A 23330-nucleotide genomic window follows, 5' to 3' on the forward strand; every position below is an offset into this window, starting at 1 on the left:
ATATGCGTTATGTAATCTCTTCATATTCCATGCAATTTAAATGGAAAATATTTATACTTCTTGGCTTAAAAAAAGTCTAACTATGTAATAAAAAGCATTCATGTCATTGGCCGCTGAGGAAATATTCTGTGTTCTGCCATGAGAAAACAATATTGCAACAGATTATTACATTTTTTCATGGGACATGAGCACTATTGTTGAGCCAGCATTTATTACCCATCTCTAATTGAGAAAGTGATACTGATCTACCTTCTTGAAGCACTGTAATCCATGTGGTGTAGGAGTATCCACACTGTTCTTAGGAAAGGAGTACTGTAATTTTGAACCAGCAATAGTGTCATGTCAAGATAATGTGTGGTTTGGTTACAGGAACTTGCAGGTGGAACGCTTCTCATTGTACCTGTCACCTTTGTCCTGTCAGGTGGTAGACTTATGAGCCTTGATGTGTTTAGATTAGACTTACAGTGTGGAAACAGGCCCTTCGGCCCAACAAGTCCACACCGACCCGCCGAAGCGCAACCCACCCATACCCCTACATTTACCCCTTACCTAACACTACGGGCAATTTAGCATGGCCAATTCACCTGACCCGCACATCTTTGGACTGTGGGAGGAAACCGGAGCACCCGGAGGAAACCCACGCAGACACGGGGAGAACGTGCAAACTCCACACAGTCAGTCGCCTGAGTCGGGAATTGAACCCGGGTCTACAGGCGCTGTGAGGCAGCAGTGCTAACCACTGTGCCACCGTGCCGCCCTGTTGTTGCAGCGTATCTGGTAGATAGTCCAGACTGCTGCCACTATGCTGGTGGACAAGGTCAAAAGTCACACGACAGCAGGTAATAGTCCAACAGGTTTATTTGAAATCACAAGCTTTTTGAGTGCTGCCCCTTCGACAGATGAAGTGAAGAAAAGCACACAGGCACAGAAATTATAGACAGAGACCTTACAAATGGCAGGAGTGGAGTGTCAAAGTATAAGTCTCTGCAGGTGATCAGAAATGTCAGACGGTGTGAGTATCAACCGCTGAAGTAAGTCAACCTATAATCCAATCAATTGAGGCAGAGAGATAATTATAAAAAATGAAAATAAGGTAGTGCTGGAGATGAACAAAATGGTTGGAATTTGTATTTTACTCATTCACGGGATGCAGTGTTGCTGGATAACCAGTATTTTAGTGTCCATCCCAGTGGGCAGTTAAGAGTCAACCATACTGCTGTGGGTCTGGAGTCACATGTAAGCCAGAGCAGGTAAGGACAGCAGTTTCCTTTCATTAGTGAGCCAGATAGGTTTATACAACAATCAACAATGATACCTGGTCATCACAGGCTTTTGATTCCAGGTTGTTATTGAATGCAAGCTCCACCATCTGCTGCGGCAGTATTTGAATCTAGGTGCCCAGAACATTACCTGGGTCTCTGGATGAAGAGTCCAGCAGTAATACCACTAGTGACTGGCCTCACTAACATGATAGGTGGAAGAGTCACATGCCATGGGTCTAACCAAAGTAACAAGCAATCCAAAACTGTACAAACTAATTATGGTGGAGAGATCATATCAAGTTATCAAGGCGATGGTGTTAAAGCAGGACAGTTAGGAAGATTTTTCAAATGTGGACCAGTTGTGTGGTGTTACCTGTGGTGTGACATGAATCCAAGATCATGGTCCTCATGGGTGTGGAACTTGGCTATCAGTTTCTGCTCAGCAATTCTGCATTGTTGTCTATTTCGAAGGCTGCCTTGAAGGACACTTACCTGAAGATTGGAGGCTGAATGTCATTGACTGGTGAAATGTCCCTCAACTGGGGAACTCGCTCCCCCCCCCCCCCCCAACTTATTTTTATTTCTTTTGTAATTATCCGTCCACCTCAATTAAAATCACACATACTTCTTTTGTCTAATTAAAGAAAACACACCCAGGGAGCTCACAGCTGTTTATCTACAGCTTCTGAAGCAGACATTGCATCACTGAAATGGAAACACCTCTCTGCAAGAGGAACAGAACAGAACAAATATCTCTTTAAAGGCACAGTACTGTCACAAATCTCACATACTGATCACCCGGCTCACCCTGCTGTACATTTCCAAGTTAAGTTGCCAGACATATTTCAACATGACAGTGTGAATCACAAATAAAATATCTGATCTTAAGGTGTGGGTCTTTTAAATTAACAGCATGAATAGAAAACAGTTCTCCTGGTATTAATCAAAATGAAACTGCTGATTCTATTCTGTTTCACTCATGTCCTCAGTCTCCATAGCAGCGAACCATTGATATCTTTGGACATATTAAATCATAACCGCAATTCAGAAATCAGAGCATGCGTGAGTTATCAGCTTTATAACAAACACATTTCATAAAAATTGACTTATTGGGAGGCTGATTTTTACAGCTTCTATTTGGCTGGCGAATGTTTGATTCACTATGCTGAAATGGCAGAGGGAGCAGGTGAGGACTGTGAGAGAGTTTGCACTTCCCACTCCAATCACTTTACCCCACAAGAAACCATCAAATCTTGCCCATTTGACTGCGGTCACAAAACTATTTCACACATTGAAAGTTTCCACAGCAACAAATGAGACAAATGTCTGGCTTATTTGATTTTGAAGGGTTTTTGTTAACAGAGTTTCTCTGACTTGAATGGCACAATAATGTGTTTCACATCTTAGAACTGCTTGTAATTGCAGCGACAAACAATATACATTATAACTTTCAGAACATGAATAGATTGCACAATCCAATCATGAATGTTAGCACCTAATCAATAAAAAAAGGTGTACCTATGTTACATGTTCATATCATGCAGTGAATATCGGTCCTTTAGAATGATCTTTTCTTTACTTACCTTCAAAAGCAGAATATGAGATATTGATTCTCTGATATGAATGAATTAAATGATCACAGAAAATATGTATATTATTTTGATCAAGTGTAATATTAAAATTCAAATTTTGCTGTTAGAATGAGTTTTAAAATTTCATTTGAAATGGCAAAGGAATGTGTAAAAATATCCCATGTATCTCTCTAACTTGAGAGTTAATCTTCAGATGGGGAATTTGGGCTTTGCATGATTTCAGGTTAGCACTCTCATCAATGGGATTTAATATTGAAGGTAAATTGGACAGTCTTCAAAAACATGTACAATAGCTGCGATGTGTAACTAATTGCAACGCAGGTAGCATGCCAGCTTCACGTTGCCTGTTGTTACCATCATCTCTGTATCCAGCATGATAACCACGCAGTTTGTTGGCTGGACATGAGCTAGGGGACAATATCATGACTGGAGAGCTTGTAGTGCTTAAAGTTAGCCTGCACCTCAAAGGGAAGGTACTTTGTGGCTGAAGGGGTGATTATGGACAGAATCTGACATGGGAAAAGATGAAGAATTGCTCAACATGGGAGAACATGGCTCCAAGATCTTTGGACATAGTGCTGGAGGTATAGGTGGAGTAGATGGATAGGTGCAGGGATGTACTGTCTCAGCAATAGGAGAGGAAACCTTTCTGACACATGCTCAATGACAGTCAGAGGAGATAAGCGTGCAAGTCAATTTCAGGAGATAAACTGAAAGGACTAGGGTGCAATTCTGGAAACATGTGCTGGTTTGGGTGCATAGAATGTAAAGTGGGAGTTTGTAATGTGATGAAATTCAGTGAAGAGGGGAATGAGGTGCTCTCTTTCAACACTTTTCATACTCCAGTAATTGACACGAAGGGTGGTACAAAGGAAGAAGATCATTGAGAGAGTATCTAAGAAGCTATTCTACTTATGCTAACTGTAATAAAAAAAATTAACAACATCAGAGTATGACAGGTCAGCTTGGCCATGAGTTACGTACATCCCACAGTATATGTGGAAAGTCAGGGATACACCATGTGTCCTTGATAATCACATCTGTAGAAAGTGTTATCTGTGACAAAAGTGTATCTCTAGGTTTTGGAATTTGAGTAAGGGATGCAGTCACTGTCATGGATCCATAAATCAGAAAATCATATTGAATATTTCTGAAGAGGAATCATACCAGACTCAAAACATTAACTCTATTTCTTTCTCCACAGATATTGCCAGATCTGTTGACTTTGTTTTTATTTCTGCTTTTATTACTCCTTTTAGTCATTTCCTCTCCAAGGAGATAGTCCCAATTCCTCCAATCTTTCCTCATAACTGAAGCATCTCATCCCTGGGAACCATTCTCAAAAATATCTTATGGACTCTCCCAAACAGTCACACTTTTCCTACAGTTTGAATTACTCAGAACTTTACACCATACCCGAGCTAAGTTCTGATGAGTCTTCTATAAGTTCATAGTAACCTGCTTGATCCTGTATGCCATTCCTCTATTTATAAAGCCTAGAATACAATGTTATTAACAGCACTCTTCATCTGTCCTGCAAATTTAATGACTTATATTCAAATATACCAAAGTTTTTCTGCTCCTGCACACCATGTAAAGTAGTAGCCTTTATTTATATTGTCTATCCCAGTTCTTTGTACCAAATGTATCATCTCACACCTCTTTGCATTGAACATCATCTACCTACCCCATCAATCCTCTTTTGAAGTTACACACCACAAATTGTTTGGAATTGTTCACTGTACCTAAAGATCTAAATAATAATTGGCATTGGTAAAAATGTAGTAATGGAAAAATTAATGGGATGGAAAGTTTACAAATCCCAGGACTGGTGACAGTTAACTGGGTCGTTGAAAGATATAGCTACTGCGATAATAGACTCAGTAGTGATCCTCTTTCACAACGTTGTTAGTTCGAGAACACTACTTGCAGTTTGGGAGGGTGCAAATGTAATCCCATTGTTTAAGAAAAGGAGGGAGAGAGACATTAGAAAATGACAAACTTGAAGAAGGGCTACTGGACTCAAAACATTAAATCTTTCTCTCAACAGATGCTACCAGAACTGCTGAATTTCTCCAGCAATTTCTATTTTAAACTACAGACATGGTAGCTTGACATCATTAGTAGGTAAAAAACTGGAATATGATTTGAAGGATGTTATTACTAGATATTTCGCAAATAAACAGTGAACATGAATTCATGAAGGGAAAGTGAGGACTGCAGATGCTGGAGAGTCAGCATTGAAAAGCGTAGCACTGGAAAAGCACAGCAGGTCAGGCAGCATCTGAGGAGCAAGAGAGTTGACGTTTCAGGCATAAACACTTCATCAAGAATGTGGGGACAGGGACTCAGAGACAAACAGGAGGGTGGGGGTGCGTCTGGGGGAAGGTAGGTGGGAGGGTGATAGGTGGATGGAGGTGGGGGAGATTGTGATTGGTTGGTGGGGATGGTGAAGCAAATAGGTGGGAAGGAAGATGGACAGGTAGAACAATCCAAGAGGGCAGTCCGCATTGGAGGGTTGAACCTGGGATGAGGTGGGGGGGAGGGGAAATTTGGAACCTAATGAAGTCAATGTTGATGCCATGTGGTTGTACTGTCTCAAGGCAGAAGATGAGGCATTCTTCCTCCAGTTAGCAGGTGGCTTTGATTTGGCAGTGGAGGCTGCCCAGGATTTGCATGTCCTTGGTGGAGTGAGAGGGGAGTTGAAGTGGTCAGCCATAAGACCGTGGGGTTGTTGGGTATGTGGACCAGAGACATTCCCTGAACCACTCTGCGAGCTGGTGTTCTGTCTCCCTGATGTATAGGATACAGTAATGGACACAGTAAATGAAGTGGGTGAATGTACAGGAAAATCTCTGCCAGATTTGAAATAATTCTTTCAAATTACAGCATTGAGGAGGCAGGTGTGGGCATCGGTTTTAAACCTATTAGATTAGACTTACAGTGTGGAAACAGGCCCTTCGGCCCAACAAGTCCACACCGACCCGCCACCCACCCATACCCCTACATTTTACCCCTTACCTAATACTACGGGCAATTTAGCTTGGCCAATTCACCTGACCCGCACATCTTTGTGACTGTGGGAGGAAACCGGAGCACCCGGAGGAAACCCATGCAGACACGGGGAGAACGTGCAAACTCCACACAGTCAGTTGCCTGAGGTGGGAATTGAACCCGGGTCTCAGGCGCTGTGAGGCAGCAGTGCTAACCACTGTGCCACCGTGCCGCCCGTGCTGCTATTGTGGCAGCAAGGTAAGGTGCTGCGTGTAGAGGTGGGGTTGATGGGGGGACTTGGACCTAACAAGGGAATCATGGAGGGAATGATCTCTGAGGAAGCAAATAGGAGTGGGGAGGGAAACATACCTCTGGTGGTGGGGATTGACTTTAGATGGTGAAAATCGTGGAGGATGATGTGCTATATCTGGAGATTCATGGAAGGTGGAAGGTGAGGACTGGGGTGGGGCGGGGGGCAGATTCTATCCTAATTGCAGTTGGAGGGGTGGGGTTTGAGAGTGAAAGTGTGGGAAGTAGAGGAGATGTGATGGATGGCATTTTTGATCACGTGGGAGGGGAAATTGCGGTCTTTGAAATAGGAGGCCATCTGGGATGTCCTGGAGTGGAATTGCTGCTCCTGGGAGCAGATTCAGTGGAGGTGGAGGAATTGGGAATTGAGAATCTCATGTTTGACTCACCTTTTTCGGATGTTACTGTAGATTGACGAAGGAGAGACCAGTAGCTGGGGTGCATTTGGATTTTTGGAAGGATGACTATTGACAGGATGTGTCCTTTACATTATGCTAATGTCTTTAGAAATTAATCTTTATATAAAATTGTGGACAGGAAGATGGTGAACAAAGCTTTACCATATGGAATTGGGGGCAATATACTAACATAGATTGATGTGTGATTAACAGGCAGAAAGCAGAGATTAGGAATTATTGGGTTATTCTTAGGTTGGTAGGCTGTTACTGGGTGACTTTTGCAATAATCAGTGCTTGGAGCTAGCTATTCACTCTCCATCTCAATGATTTAGATGTGAAGATTAATTGTAATATTTCCAATTTTGCAGATGATACAAAACTCACTGAGCTGGAAGCAGCATGCAAAGAGATTCAGGCAGGCTGAGTAAGTGGGCACAAATATAATAGATGGTATATGATATAGATAATTGTGAGATTATCCACTTTGGTAGGAGGAATAAAGATGCAGAATATTTCTTAAATAGTGAGAGATTAGAATGTCCGGATTTTCAAAAAGTGCCATTGTTCATAAGTCACTGAAAAGTAGCACTCAGACTCAACAAACAATTCAGAATGTAAACGATATGCTAACTTCTAATGCGAAAGATTTTAGTATCATAAAATTATACAGTACCGACGAGGCACCTGGACCATCGGGTCTGTCATGCCAATACAAATGACCGAATTGTTACAGTGCACAAGGTGATCCTTTGGCTCATCATCTCTACACTAATTCTCCAAAAGCATTGTGAATTCTTACCATTCTCCTGCCTTTTCCTATAACCTTGCGTATTGGATGGTTATTTGAATAAAAACAATGTTCTGTTCAATGTCCTAATTGACCTTATCAACTCCACATTTCCTAGCAGCGTATAGCAGCAACAATGTTATTTTAAAACTACAAGAGAGGTCCAGGGCATAAAAGGCAGAAACACTGCAAGTATCAGTTTGAGATAGATGTTTGAGGTTGACTGGGTGTAGCAAAAACTGATACTTAGAGAATCATAAGCCATTATGGTTGTTACCTAGAGCTCATTGCCACTGACTATATAATAATTCCAGAAATCGGCAGTAAATTGGTTGGAAAGTTGGAAAACTCATGGCATACTGGGCTCTGTCACCTACATCATTTGGTAGAGATGAAATAAACTCAGTTATGACAACTAGGTGACCATTGACTTCTGGAGGAAAGGAAGAGGACATGCCCTATCTACATCAACAGAGCTGAAGTACAGAAGTTTGAGAGCATCAAGTTTAGGAGTGCGGATAACCAATAATCTGTCCCACAGAGCCAAGAAGGCACAACAATGCCTCTGCTGCCTCAGGCCGATTAGGAAATTTGGCATGTCCATAAGGACCTTCACCAACTTTTACACATGCACCATAGAAAACATTCTATCCAGATGTATAAAAGCTTGGTATGGTAACTGCTCTGTCCAGGACCATAAGAAACTACAGAAGGTTGTGTACACAGCCCAGACCATCATAGAAACAAACCGTGCATCTATGAACAACATTTACACTTCTCATTGCTGCAGAAAGGCTGCCAACATCATCAAAGATCCCTCCTACCCCACTTATACTGTCAGAGAGTCATAGAAATGTAGAACACAGAAACAGACCCTTTGATCCAATTCTTTTATGCCGACCAAATATGCCAACCCAATCTAGTCCCACCTGCCAGCACCCGGCCCATATCCCTCCAAACCCTTCCTATCCATATACCCATTCAGATGTTGGAATTGTACTAGCCTCCAACACTTCCTCTGAGAGCTCATTGCACACTTGAACCATGCTCTGCATGAAAAAGCTGCCCCTTAGGTCTCTTTTATATCTTTCCCCTCTCACCCTAAATCTATGCCCTCTAGTTCTGGACTCCCCCACGCCAGAGAAGAGACTTTGTCTATTTATCCCATCCATGCCCCTCTGTTTACAAACCTCTATGCGGTCACCTCTCAGCCTCTGATGCTCCAGGGAAAACAGCCTCAGCCTATTCAACCTTTGAGGTAAAAACAATGACTGCAGCTGGAAACAAGATTCTGGATTAGTGGTGCTGGAAGAGCACAGCAGTTCAGGCAGCATCCAAAGTGCAGCAAAATCGACGTTTCGGGCAAAAGCTCTTCATCAGGAATAAAGGCAGTGAGCCTGAAGCGTGGAGAGATAAGCTAGAGGAGGGTGGGGTGGGGAGAAAGCAGCATAGAGCACAATGGGTTAGTAGGGGAGGGATGAAGGTGATAGGTCAGGGAGGAGAGGGTGGAGTGGATAGGTGGAAAAGGAGATAGGCAGATAGGGCAAGTCCAGACAAGTCATGGGGACAGTGCTGAGCTGGAAGTTAGGAACTAGGATGAGGTGGGGAAGGGGAAACAAGGAAACTGTTGAAGTCCACATTGATGCCCTGGGGTTGAAGTGTTCCGAGGCGGAAGATGAGGCATTCTTCCTCCAGGCGTCTGGTGGTGAGGCAGCGGCAATGAAGGAGGCCCAGGACCTCCATGTCCTCGGCAGAGTGGGAGGGGGAGTTGAAATGTTGGGCCACGGGGCAGTGTGGTTGATTGGTGCGGGTGTCCCGGAGATGTTCCCTAAAGTGCTCTGCTAGGAGGCGCCCAGTCTGTCCAATGTAGAGCAAACCACATCGGGAGCAACAGAGACAATAAATGATATTGGTGGATGTGCAGGTAAAACTTTGATGGATGTGGAAGGCTTCCTTGGGGCCTTGGATAGAGGTGAGGGAGGAGGTGTGGGCACAGGTTTTACAGTTCCTGCGGTGGCAGGGGAAAGTGCCAGGATGGGAGGGTGGGTTGTAGGGGGGCATGGACCTGACCAGGTAGTCACGGAGGGAACGGTCTTTGCAGAAGGCGGAAAGGGGTGGGGAGGGAAATATATCCCTGGTGGTGTGGTCTTTTTGGAGGTTGCAGAAATGTCGGCGGATGATTTGGTTTATGCGAAGGTTGGTAGGGTGGAAGGTGAGCACCAGGGGTGTTCTGTTCTTGTTATGGTTGGAGGGGTGGGGTCAGAGGGCGGAGGTGAGGGATGTGGGCGAGATGCGTTGGAGGGCACCTTTAACCACGTGAGAAGGGAAATTGTGGTCTCTAAAGAAGGAGGCTATCTGGTGTGTTCTATGGTGGAACTGTTCGTCCTGGGAGCAGATACGGCGGAGGCGGAGGAATTGGGAGTACGGGATGGCATTTTTGCAAGAGGTAGGGTGGAAGAGGCATAATCCAGGTAGCTGTGGGAATCTGACCTATCACCTTCATCCCCTCCCCGACTCAACCATTGTGCTCTATGCTGCTTTCTCCCCACCCCCACCCTCCTCTAGCTTATCTCTCCACGCTTCAGGCTCTCTGTCCTTATTCCTGATGAAGGGCTTTTGCCCGAAACATCGATTTTGCTGCACTTTAGATGCTGCCTGAACTGTTGTGCTATTCAAACTTTCCCTATTGCTCAACTCCCAAACTCTGGCAACATCCTTATAAATCTTTTCTGAACCCTTTCAAGTTTCACAATAACCTTCTGATAGGAAGGAGACCAGAATTGCATGCAATATTCCAAAAGTGGCCTAACCAATGTCCTGTACAGCCGTAACATGTCCTCACAACTCCTGTACTCAATACTCTGACCAATAAAGGAAAGCATACCAAACTCCTTCTTCACTATCCTATCTACCTGCGACTCCACTTTCAAGGAGCTATGAACCTGCACTCCAAGGTCTCTTTGTTCAGCAACACTCCCTAGGACCTTACCATTAAGTGTATAAGTCCTGCTCTGATTTGCTTTCCCAAGTGCAAGCACCTCGCATTTATCTAAATTAAACTTCGCCTGCCACTTCTCAGCCCATTGGCCCATCTGATCAAGATCCTGTTGTAATCTGAGGTAACCCTCTTCGCTGTCCACTACACCTCCAATTTTGGAGTCATCTGCAAACTTACGAACTATACCTGCTATGCTCACATCCAAATCATCTATATAAATGATGAAAAGTAGTGGACTCAGCACCAATCCTTGTGGCACTTCACTGGTCACAGGCCTCCAGTCTGAAAAACAACCCTCTGTCTTCTACTTTTGAGCCAGTTCTGTATCCAAATGGCTAGTTCTCCCTGAACTCCATGACATCTAACCTGCTAACCAGTGTCCCATGTCTTCCAAACTTTTCTGTCAGGCAGAAGATACAGAAGCTTGAATACATGCACCAACAGGTTCAAGAACACCTTCATCCCTGCTGTTATTAAACTGTTGAATGCAACTCTCTAATTTCAAACTTAATGTAGATCTTGTTTTGTACATTGGTCACCTTCTATGCTTCAATCTTAACCTTGTACATCCTGCTTTGTCTAAGCATCCTATGATTCTGTATGTCCTTGTTTGTCATGATCTGCCTGTACCATTCACAAAACAAAACTTTTCATTGTACTCGGGTATGTGTGACAACAATAAATCAAATCAAAACAATCAAAGAGAGAAATCCTGGTTGCAATAGGATGGGAAACAAAGCCTAATTTCTGAAACATTCCTTCATTTTACAATATGATCCTTTGTAATGTCAAAGGAAAGACCCCCTCACAGATGAAGATGAATGACATATAAAACAGCATTTTTTTATTTCTTAACAACTTGCATTTGTATGTGACTTTACATGTTGAAAATTATCTCAAGGCACAGGACAGACATACAATTGAAAACCAGAGTCTATTATTCTAGAAAGGCTTTCTTCATTGTTTTACAATTCTTGGTCTTTTAAAAAATTTTGACAATCTCTCGGTACATTTATCTTTTAAGACAGCAATCTGACTGCAGAATGACATCCCATCTCATTAAGGAATCTAGAAGGTTAATGGCCACACTTTTGAAAGGTATGTGATATCTTTCGATTTTTGAATAGAAAAACATAATCAATAAACCATTCTGCTACCTTTTAAACATTGTTTTCTAATCTCTTATTGACCGCTCCAATTTTCAAACAAAACGCTTAATTCCATGTTTTATGGTTAGCATCAATTGCAACACTTAATTCAAATGAAGAATGAAAGATTTGGTTCAGTGAGTAGTTACAGCACTCAAGGGGATGCTGCACTTCATATTAGAATATAAAAACAGCAAGCAGATAAGAAAAAGTTGAAATATAGGTCTGAGCAGAAATGAGGGTGATCTGAAATATGTATCCCTACACCAACCCAAATCACATCAAAGTCCCTGAATGCAAATTGCCAATTTCTAGGTTGTCACATGGAACAGCAAATGAAGGTAAGAAGGAGAAAGGAATGTTCATGACAGAATCTCTAAAGCTAGATATGATAGATGTCATTGCACAGAAAATGTTGGAATAGAGAATATCTGCAAGATCAAAGTTGGCTTATGCAGGCCCCTAAAGAAATTATATAAAACTTTACAGCATCCGTACAAAACGAGCCATTGGGCACTTTGAGCTGTCTTTCTACAAGAAGAAGTAGCTGCCAGTGCAGCAACCCCTATGAAACATTACAACACAATATGCATCCTGGTCCAGGGGACAGGCAGTCCTAATGGCATCGGTGAAGCCTTTGGTATTTAAATGAAGGGCCTAAAACCATGAGCAGAATCAGTTCCAAGCAGTTTGGTCATACCCAGCTTTTATTGCAGCATGCTGCTCTTCTACACTTTCTACTGAGAAAAGAAATACTTGATTTTTTATATCGCCTTTCATGACATTAGATATATTAAAGCACTTTATTTATAGCCACTGTAGCATTTTTCAAATGTACTTCCTGCATTTTAACAGTGACTAATGAGGATTTATTGATTGAATCAATCATATTTGATTTGATAAAATATGAATTAATTAAAACAATTTGATTAACTAAGTGGAGGATATTGATAGGTACAACTAGGATCCACCAGCTAAATTCATCTGTCTCAGCAGGTTAGACTTAACCCCATAATCTCTCTCTCTCTCTCTCTCTCTGTTATATCCTTTTGAATTGAGGAGTAGAGAGGGAAGTTTATGATCAGATTTAAGCATTAGAGATGAAAGAGCCAACAGCAGAAAACTGAGCAATCAAGTGAACTGAAGCAGTCAGCAGCAGGTGCCACATTTCTTTTGACTTTGCAATGCCCTTAGAGACAGATTGTCAATCGCAAAAATTAAACAAAAACAAATGGCAAAGATGCCTCATTTTAGCTAGCTTTGAAGAGTGAGGATGGAACCAGAAAAGGTAAATTGGGAAAAGAATTTCAGGAGATAAAGAGATACAACAACTATGGAAAGCATTTGAAAAAGGATGATTAAAATAATTTAGAAGTCAAACATTCTGCAGGAATGCCAGAACTAACCAATACAAAAATGAAATGAATAAATAAAACCATGTGGGTAAAATTGAAGCAAAAAGAACAAAAACATTTGACGTGCGTAGGTGTAACAGAATGGAGAACAAAATAAGGCACTGTTATGGATGGTTATTCAGATGTAGTTTCCCACAGTAATCAGTACAGGGACTACTATTCATGCTTTTTGCAAACAATTTGAAAAACAAGGAATGCAAGGAGGTTTGGAAAGAAATTAAATAAATAGGAAAACAAAGAATAACTAGAAAATGAAATAATTATTGATTACACAACAAAATCATAAATTATTTCACAGGGAAATAAATAATAAAAGGAAAACTTGCAAAAATGATAAGCCCAATAAATAATACATAAAATAAACCCTTAGTAAAAACAATAAACAAGAGTGATATTTTGCCTCAGAATCTGACAAAGAGAATAAGGTTGATATCACTGGAAGATAAGATCAAAAAAAGTAAAAAGGATTAAGATAAACATAAAAGGAGGTAACTGTTAGGTTGGTCAAATTTATAACATTAAAATTCTAATATATATGGATTGCATCTGCTAATAGTAAAATAAGAAAGGGAAAAATAGATCTGTATATAAAAAGTAAACACTATACACTTATGTGTACAATGGAATAGTTTTGGATGATTATTAGACAATGAATGATATTCCTATGTTGAAGATGGGGAAATGAATCAAGTCCAAGGAACTATAAACCAAATATCTTAACATCAGAAAAGTATCACAAATTCTTTGTTCAGAGGATGAAAAAGAAAAATACCTACAACAAAAAAAGTTAGCATTGTAATATGCTTGATCAACCTTGTTACTTGCTTTTGCCAATGTAATTATAGGAATGCGTAAGAATAATACAATATATGTAATTTTGGATCTTCAATAAAACACTGCACAGTAATCTCATGACTAAAACCAAAGCACATGGAGTCAGCAGACAAATAATAGAATGGAGAACAGGTTGGAGAACAAAGAATAGGAACAGACAGTAATGTTATGAGTGGTTATTTAAACTGATGTAGGATGGGACATAGTTTCCCACAGCAATCAGTACATGGACTACTGTTAATTATTTTTATAACAAATTGAAAGCACAATTTCAAAAGTTTTAGATGGCAATAAATGGTTTCTATTAACTTAGACGTGAACAAAATACAATATGATATTAACAAACACGCGTAATTGACATCTGAAGTGCAAGTGCATTTTAAAATACATAAAAGTATGTTGGTAGGAGGAATAAGAAAATCACACACTCTAAAAGAATATAAATGTATTAGAGAAACAAAAGAGATCCAAGGAAATAGATTCACAGATCTTCGAAGCAGGAATTCAAGTTCACAAGACCTAAAAATGCACTTAGAGCACTGTGATTCATTTCCAAGGGAATAAAATCGAAAAGCAGACAAGTTTTGTTTTATGTAGAACCTTGATCACAATCAGAATACTCAGTTGAATAGTTCTGCTCTTCATATTTCAGAGATGATAGACAGCATTGGTGAATTTACAAGAAGGTTTACAAGAATAATATCAGAACTGAAGATATTGGGTTTCAGGAACTATTAGACTGGAGTCTTTTTCTCTGAAAAAGGGAAAGCTAAGGTGTGATCTAACTTGGATTGTCCAAAATTACAAATGAGTAGACATGGAAAAGACTTTTTTGCAGAGTCCAAAAATTAAAATTTCTACTAAAAAGGAAAACTTATCATTTTTATTTCAAGTTGTGAAACTGATATAATTATGCCTGTCTTGCATTTGTGTCAGAAAGAAAATTACTTGTTTAAAGCAGATAGTTTCAGCTAAATCAGATGGCATTGTATAGAATTATACAGGACAGAAGTTTTAGGCGTCTGAGTAACGTGGACTATGGTGAGATCTGTGGAAAAACCTTGCGAGAAGTCCAGCCATGCATTTTTCAACATCAGAGCAACTCATGAAATGCTTAATGCATTTTTGAAAAGAAATCTCATTAAACAGTGTGGAAAAGTGTTGCGCTGGAAAAGCACAGCAGGTCAGGCAGCATCCAAGGAGCAGGAGAATCGGCGTTTCGGGCATAAGCCTTTCATCAGGAATATTTGTTAGGCAGTGGCAAGTTACGAATGATAGACAATTATACCTTGTTAAGTGTCTTATTGTTGCTGTTACAAGCAGGATGGTCTTCATCTGAACCAGAGGGGCACCAATATCCTGGGGGGGAAATTCGCTAAGGCTATTGGGGTGGGTTTAAACTAATCCAGCAGGGGGATGGGAACCAAAATTGTAGTTCAAGTAGAGGAAAGGTTGAAAGTAGGGAGTTCCGAAATCAAGTTTCAGGGACACAAAACGGCACCGGCAAGCAAGAAGTTGGTTTGAAGTGTGTCTACTTCAATGCCAGGAGCAACCGGAATAAGGTGGATGAACTTGCAGCATGGATTGGTACCTGGGACTTCGATGTTGTGGCCATTTCAGAGACATGGTTAGAACAGGGACAGGAATGGTTGTTGCAGGTTCCAGGATTTAGATGTTTCAGTGAGAACAGAGAAGATGGTAAAAGAGGGGGAAGTGCGACATTGTTGGTCAAGGACAGTATTACAGTTGCAGAAAGGATATTTGGGGACTTGTCAACTGAGGTAGTATGGGCTGAGGTTAGAAACAGGAAAGGAGAGTTCACCCTGTTGGTAGTTTTCTATAGGCCTCCGAATAGTTCCAGAGATGTAGAGGAAAGGATAGCAAAGATGATTCTCAGTAGGAGTGAGAGAGACAGAGTATTTGTCAGGGGGACTTCAACTTTCCAAATATTGACAGGGAACACTATAGTACGAGTACTATAGATGGGTCAGTTTTCGTCCAGTGTGTGCAGGAGGGCTTCCTGACACAGTATGTAGACAGGTCAACAGGGGAGAGGCCACATTAGATTTGGTACAGGGTAATGAACCCTGCCAGGTGTTAGACTTGGAAGTAGATGAGCACTTTGATGATAGCGATCACAATTCTGTTATGTTTACTTTAGTGATAGAAAGGGATAGGTGTATACCACTGAGCAAGAGTTACAGCTGGAGGAAAGGCAATTATGATGTGATTAGACAAGATTTAGGAAGCATAGGATGGAGAATGAAACTGCAGGGGATAGGCACATTAGAAATGTGGAACTTATTCAAGGAAAAACTCCTGTGTGTCCTAGATAAGTATGTACCTGTCAGGTAGGGAGGAAGCTGTAGAGCGTGGGAGCTGTGGTTTACGAAGGAAGTGGAATCTCTGGTCAAGAGGAAGAAGCAGGCTTATGTTAGGATGGGATGTGAAGGCTCAGTTAGGGTGCTTGAGGGTTACAAGGTAGCCAGGAAAGACCTAAAGAGAGAGCTCAGAAGACCCAGGAGGACACATGAGAAGTTGTTGGCAGATAGGATCAGGGTAAACCCTAAGGCTTTCTATAGGTATTTAAGGAATAAAAGAATGATGAGAGTAAGATTAGGGCCAATCAAGGATAGTAGTGGGAAGTTGTGTGCGGAGTCAGAGGAGATAGGGGAAGCACTCAATGAACACTTTTCAACAGTATTTACTTGAGAAAATGGCAATGTTGTTGAGGAGATTACTGAGATACAGGCTACTAGACTACGTGTGATTGAGGTTCACAAGATGGAGGTATTAGAAATCCTGCAGAATGTGAGAATCGATAAGTCCCCTGAGCCAGATGGGATTTATCCTAGGATCCTCTTGGAAACCAGGAAGGAGATTGCCGAGCCTTTGGCATTGATCTTTAAATCGTCATTGTCTACAGGAGTAGTGCCAGAAGACTGGAGGATAGTAAATGTGGTTTCCCTGTTCAAGAAGGAGAGTAGAGACAGTCCTGGTAATTATAGACCAGTGAGCCTTACTCCAGTTGTTGGTAAAGTATTGGGAAAGGTTAAAAGGGATAGGATTTATAATCATCTAGAAAATAATAATTTGATTAGGGATAGTCAGCATGGTTTTGTGAAGGGTAGGTCATGCCTCACAAACCTTATTGAGTTCTTTGTGAAAGTGACCGAACAGGTAGATGAGAGTAAACCGGTTGATGTAGCGTATATGGATTTCAGCAAAGCGTTCGATAAGGTTCCTCACAGTAGGCTATTGTACAAAATGCAGAGGAATGGAATTGTGGGAGATATAGCATTTTGAATCAGTAATTGGCTTGCTGAAAGAAGACAAAGGATGGTGGTTGATGGGAAATGTTCATCCTGGAGTCCAGTTACCAGTGGTGTACTGCAAGGGTTGGTATTGGGTCCACTGCTGTTCGTCATTTTTATAAACGACCTGGACGACGATGTAGAAGGGTAGGTTAGCAAATTTGCAGATGACACTAAGGTTGGTGGAGTTGTGGATAGTGATGAAGGATGTAGTAGGTTACAGAGAGACATAGATAAGCTGCAGAGCTGGGCTGAGAGGTAGCAAAAGGAGTTTAATGCGCCCAAGTGTGAGGTGATTCACTTTGGTCGGAGTAACCAGAATGCAAAGTACTGGGCTAATGGTAAGATTCTTAGTAGTGTAGATAAGCAGAGAGATCTCGGTGTCCAGGTACACAGATCCTTGAAAGTTGCCACCCAGGTTGACAGGGTTGTTAAGAAGGCATACAGTGTTTTAGCTTTTATTAATAGAGGGATCGCGTTCCAGAACCATGAGGTTATGCTACAGCTGTACAAAACTCTAGTGCGGCCGCACTTGGAGTATTATGTACAATTCTGGTCACCACATTATAAGAAGGATGTGGAAGCTTTGGAAAGGGTGCAGAGGAGATTTACTAGGATGTTGCCTGGTATGGAGGGAAGGTCTTATGAGGAAAGGCTGAGGGACTTGAGGTTGTTTTTATTAGAGAGAAGAAGGTTGAGAGGTGACTTAATAGAGACATATAAGATAATCAGAGGGTTAGATAGGGTGGACAGGGAGAGCCTTTGTCCAAGTATGGTGATGGTGAGCACGAGGGGGCATAGTTTTAAATTGAGGTGTGATAGATATAGGACAGATGTCAGAGGTAGTTTTTTTACTCAGAGAGTAGTAAGGGTATGGAATGCTTTGCCTGCAACGGTAGTAGATTCGCCAACTTTAAGTATGTTTAAGTCGTCATTGGACAAGCATATGGACGTACATGGAATAGTGTAGGTTAGATGGGCATCAGATTGGTATGACAGGTCAACACAACATCGAGGGCCGAACAGTCTGTACTGCGTTGTAATGTTCTATGTTCTATGTTACTTGCCCCATTTGTATCCAGCTTATCATTTCAAATGTGCTGAATCAGTTTGATGTTGAGAGTTCTCAAAAGGGAAGTCAGAGCAAGGTCTGGTGATTCAGTTCAACACTTGCTCTCAAGGGTCTCCATGTTGGAAACAGGAGCACAAAATTTCAGGGCACACCCCTTGGGCACTGCCCACGTGCACTCCACATTCTTGGGCATTGGCAACCAACATGTGCTGGCCTCTAATAATCTTCATGGTACATCTCCAATCCACTGAGAGTATACAGCTGTACATCAATGTAGAGCTGTGGGCTCAAGTGGCAGCAACATTCCAATGCGAGTTATAAGGAAACTGTGCTCAGGGACACAAACCCAGCTCATGGACTGGCCCAGGCTGCATTTGTGGCCTATTTGATTGGTCTTTTAGCATTCGCTTTAGATGTTGAGTGTTTCCTTGCTTTTCCATTGCCTTTATACACCTTGTCTCCTGAGGCAGAGATACCTGCACTGACTCAAAGTGAGGAAGCTTGTCACGGTTACCAGCAGTCTTCAATCTCAAATAAAAGGAGGTAGCCTTCATTCAGCAATTCCTGGCACAGTGTGTGAAGGACAGTGTCCAGTGGTTGGGGTCAGTGAGAGTGAATGAAGAATGATATTTCATGCAATAATGAGATGGGTAAGGTCTGAGCCTTGGTGGGAGGTGAATAAAGTAGCAGAAATATGAGTGTGATATCATGGAGAGAAAATGGTAGTTACTCTGGCAGAGTGGAGATGGTAATTGACTTTTTTTATCCACTCAAAAGAGGCAGCTATCGTTGGTTGAGCCCATTGGTTGGTTTATTGCCCAATTCTACTCAAGAAAGTAGTGATAAGCTGCTTTCTTGACTCACTGAATTCATTCGCTGCAGGTACACCTCCAAAATCATGAGGGAAGGAATTCCAGGATTTGACTGAAACACAATGAAGGTTTAAGTTATACATTTCCAAGTCAGGACAATAAATTGCTTGGCAGGAAACTGCAGGAGGTGGTGTTCCCATGCATGTGCTCTTCTCCATCTACATGGAAGTGGTCATAGGTTTGGAATGTGTTGGCTAAGGATCCTTGGTGATTTTTTTTTGCAGTGCACCTGACAGTTAATACACACATCTGCTAATGAAAATTGGTGGTGGAGGAGTGATTACTTGTAGATGTGGTATCGACCAAGCAGGCTGTTTTCTCTTGAATGGCCTAAAGCTTGAATGTTGTTGCATTTGCACTCTTCTGACAAGTAGGGAGTATTTCATCACATTCTTGACTTGTGTCTTCTAGGCTGTGAACAGGCCCATGGGATGTCTTATCAAGTGCCTGGTCTTACCTTTTAGCCAGTGTATTTATATGGCTATCCAGTTCAGTTAATGGTCAATAGTAAATCAAGAATGGTAATTGTTGGGGAGGGGATGTAAATTTATTGGTGGTATGCTGAAGGATTGTGGTTAGGTGCTCTCTAGTTGGAGATGGGAATTTATTGGCAGCTGTATGGCATAAATGGTGAGTTACCACTTTTCATTCCACACCTGAATATTGTCCAGAAAATGCTGCATTTGTATCTGAGGTGTTACGCGTAGCATTGAACATTGTGCAATCATTAGCAAACATCCCCACTTATGACCTTATAATGGAGGGAAGCTCATTAATGAAACAGCTGAAGATAGCCAGACCTAGGACACTACATCGAGGAGATTGTGCATAGGTGTCCTGGAGCTGGGAGGACGGCCATCTAACAACAAAAAAATCAGCGAAGAACTTTCCCGCTGATTCTTACTCACAATAGCTTTCACCAGAGCTTCTTGATACAACACTTGGTCAAATGTAGTTTTAATGTCAAGGGCAATTATTCTCACCTCATCTTTTGTTCATGTGTAGACCAATCCCAGTTGAACAATTATGTCCTTTCAAACTCAATCAGCTTGATCAGTAGTGTCGAGAGTGTGGTGCTGGAAAAGCACGGCAGGTCAGGCAGCATCTGATGTTTTGGGCAAAACGATGTTTGATGAGTAGTGCTGCCGCCGAGCCACTCTTGATGTTGAGTATTGGAATCCCTTACTTAGAATACATTTTGTGTCCCTTCCCACCCTCAATGCTTCCTCCAAATATTGTTCAACATGGAGGGGTACTGATTCATTAGTCAAGAGTGAGAAGTGCCTCTTAACTAGTGATGATGTTCTGTGTCTAGGACATTGTGTGTAAGGTATGATTCCATCTGTTTGTCTAGGCATAACTGTTGCTTGGCTAACCTGTGACACAGTGCTCTCAATTTTGGCCTCGAGTAACAGTTAGAAGGACTTTTAAGAGTTGTTTGGACTATGCTTGCAGGTGGTATATCTGGTTTCATTTCTTTGAGACTTCCTAATGATTGGAAAAATTTAATAGCTTCCTAGGCCATTTTGGAAGCCACTTATAAGTCAACCACACTGATATGGATCAGAGGGGGTGGCACGGTGACTCAGTGGTCAGCACTGCTGCCTCACAGGGCCAGGGTCCCAGGTTCAATTCCAGCCTGGCGCGACTGTCTGTGTGGAGTTTGCACATTCTCCCCATTTTCCTCCGGGTCCTCCGGTTTCCTCCCACAGTCCAAAGATGTACAGGTCAGGTGGATTGGCCATGCTAAATTGCCCATAGTGTTAGGTGCATTATTCAGAGGGAAATGGGTCTGGGTGGGTTACTCTTCGGAGGGTCGGTGTGGACTGGTTGGGCCGAAGGGCCTGTTTCCACACTGTAGGGAATCTAATCTAATCATCAGGTGTCATGTGTAGGTTAGACCGGATAGGGATGGTAAAATTCCTTCCCTAAAAAAGACATTAACAAACCAGAAAGAATTTTCCTTAAATCAATAATTGTTTCATGGTCATTAGTTACATATTTTTACGGAATTCAGATTCCACCATCTACCATGGTGGGATTCGAACGTGCATTACCTGGATTTCTGGATTACTAGTTCAGCAATAATAATACTGCACAATAATACTACTGCACAATCAGCTCTGTTCACAACAACTTTGAAAACAGGAGCAGGAGTAAGTCATTCAGAACTTCAAGCCAGCTCCACCATTCATGGCTGATCATCCAACTTAATATCCTTTTCCTCCTTTCTCCCATATCTTCTGATCCCTTCAGTCCAAAAGAACTACAATCTACATCTTTCTTCAAAGTCTTCAATATTTTCGTCCCAAGAGTTTCTAATGACCGAAAATTCAAAAGCTCACCACTCTCTGGATGAAGAAATTTCTCATCTCTGTCGTAAAAACCCACCTCTTATCCTTATCCTTATCCTGTCACTCCTGGTTCTGGAACCTATTCTTATGGGAGCAAGTTCTACATTCTAACCATGCATACATTAAAAAGGGTTCTATTAGATTCCTTATTACATTTATCGATGACGTCTTGGATGATTCCTAATTTTGTAAACCAGTACTAGACCAAGATGAATATATCACAGGCTGCCAAGAAAAATAAAGGGAGCTCTATCCATTTTTTCTCCATTCTCCCTGTCTACAGGCATTGTGCCTGGGGATTACAGAGCTGCTGATGTCATTCAGGAAGGAACAGCCTGAGTAATTACAGACCAGTAAGCCAAACCTCAGAGATGAGCAAATCATTGGAAAATTTCTAAAAGATAGTCATTATAAATTTCTATTAAGGGAAAGTCATGAAAGATACATGATTTTTTTTTGAGGAGGTAACAAGGGGAGTCAATGAACATAATGCGCTTGACAGAAATAGCTGAGTTGTCAGAAAATTAAATGAAGAGAAAGTGAGGACTGCAGATGCTGGAGCTCAGAGTCAAGTGTGTGGTGCTGGAAAACGCAGCAGGTCAGGCAGCATCGGAGGAGGAGGCGAATTGACGTTTTGGGCATAAGCCCTTCATCAGGAACATGGAATCCAAGGAAAAATGGTACATTGGATTCAAAATTAGCTTAGTGGCAGGAAGTAACAAACTATGTCAGAAGATAGCTTGTGGAATTGGAATGGTGTGTCCATTGGGGTTATATGGGGCTCAGTACTGGGTCTCCAGCTGCTCATTATTCATATTGCTAACTTACACTTGACTGCAGGGCGAGTAATTAAAAAGCTTGCAAATGACATGAAAATCAGTTGTGTGACTGATATTGGGGAGGAAAACTGTAGATTACAGAAAAAAAAATCATGAACTGGTCAGGGCGGGTGGAAAAATTATAAGCAGAAATCGAGTTGGTTAAAGATTAGATTCCCTACACTATGGAAACAGGTCCTTTGGCCCAACAAGTCCATACTGACCCTTTGAAGAGTAACCCACCCAGAACCATTGACCTACCCCATATTTACTCCTAACGCACCTAACACTTTGGGCAATTTAGCAAGGGAACACAGAGTAAAAGCAGGATTCTGAGAAATGTGGAGGAACAGAGAAACCTTGGAGAGAATATTGACAGATCCCCGACAATATCAAGAAATATAGATAACACTGTGAAAGTGACATATCGGAACTTTTCCTTTATTGGCTAAACCCTGGAGCTTTAGAAGAGGGAGGTTATGCTAGAACTGTATTAAACACCAGTTAAACTTCAGCCAGAATACTACATATAGTGCTGGCCACCACTAGAGTAGACACAGAGGACATTGATGACAATGATTCCAGGAATGGAGAATTTGCCAGAGGAGGAAAAAATGGATGGACCAGAGGTACTTTCTTTCGAATAGGGTAGGCTGAAGGAAGTTTTAACTGAAGTGCATAAAAACATGAGGAGTCTAGATAGTGATAGAAAAAACAAAATTGTAAAGCACAAAAGGTTTAAAAGTGAATAGGTACGCATTTAAAGTAATTGATGGTAAGATTAGAGGGGAGTTGAGAATTTCTTTTTACCCAGAAAGTTGATGGGAATCTGGAATTCACTGTCTGAAAGGCTGATAGACACAGAAATCCTCATCTACCCATTTAAAAAAAAGTTGTATAAGAACTCGTGGAGTTGGAACCTTTAAGGCTCCAGATCAAGAGCTGTCAGGTGGGATTAGACTTATTAGCTTTTTTTCTGTGTTGTTTGGGCCAAATGGGCCAAATGATTTCCTTTATGCTGGAAACATTTCTATGCTTCTATATTTTAACAAGTTACAAGCCTGGAGGCTTCTGATCAAACAATATAGATTTATGAATGATGCGGCTGCAAACAAAAGACAAAATAATTCCATCGACATTGTCAAATCCAAATATTTCACAAA

General features: G+C 41.5%; 1 protein-coding gene across 1 annotated transcript in view; it reads right to left on the reverse strand.

Moving 5' to 3' along the window:
• Positions 1 to 23330, reverse strand: part of LOC132827975 (alpha-1,6-mannosylglycoprotein 6-beta-N-acetylglucosaminyltransferase B) — an 860566-nt gene that overhangs the window by 409935 nt on the left and 427301 nt on the right. The window lies entirely within an intron of this gene.

Source organism: Hemiscyllium ocellatum, chromosome 25 (genome assembly GCF_020745735.1).
Source record: "Hemiscyllium ocellatum isolate sHemOce1 chromosome 25, sHemOce1.pat.X.cur, whole genome shotgun sequence".
NCBI lineage: Eukaryota > Metazoa > Chordata > Chondrichthyes > Orectolobiformes > Hemiscylliidae > Hemiscyllium > Hemiscyllium ocellatum.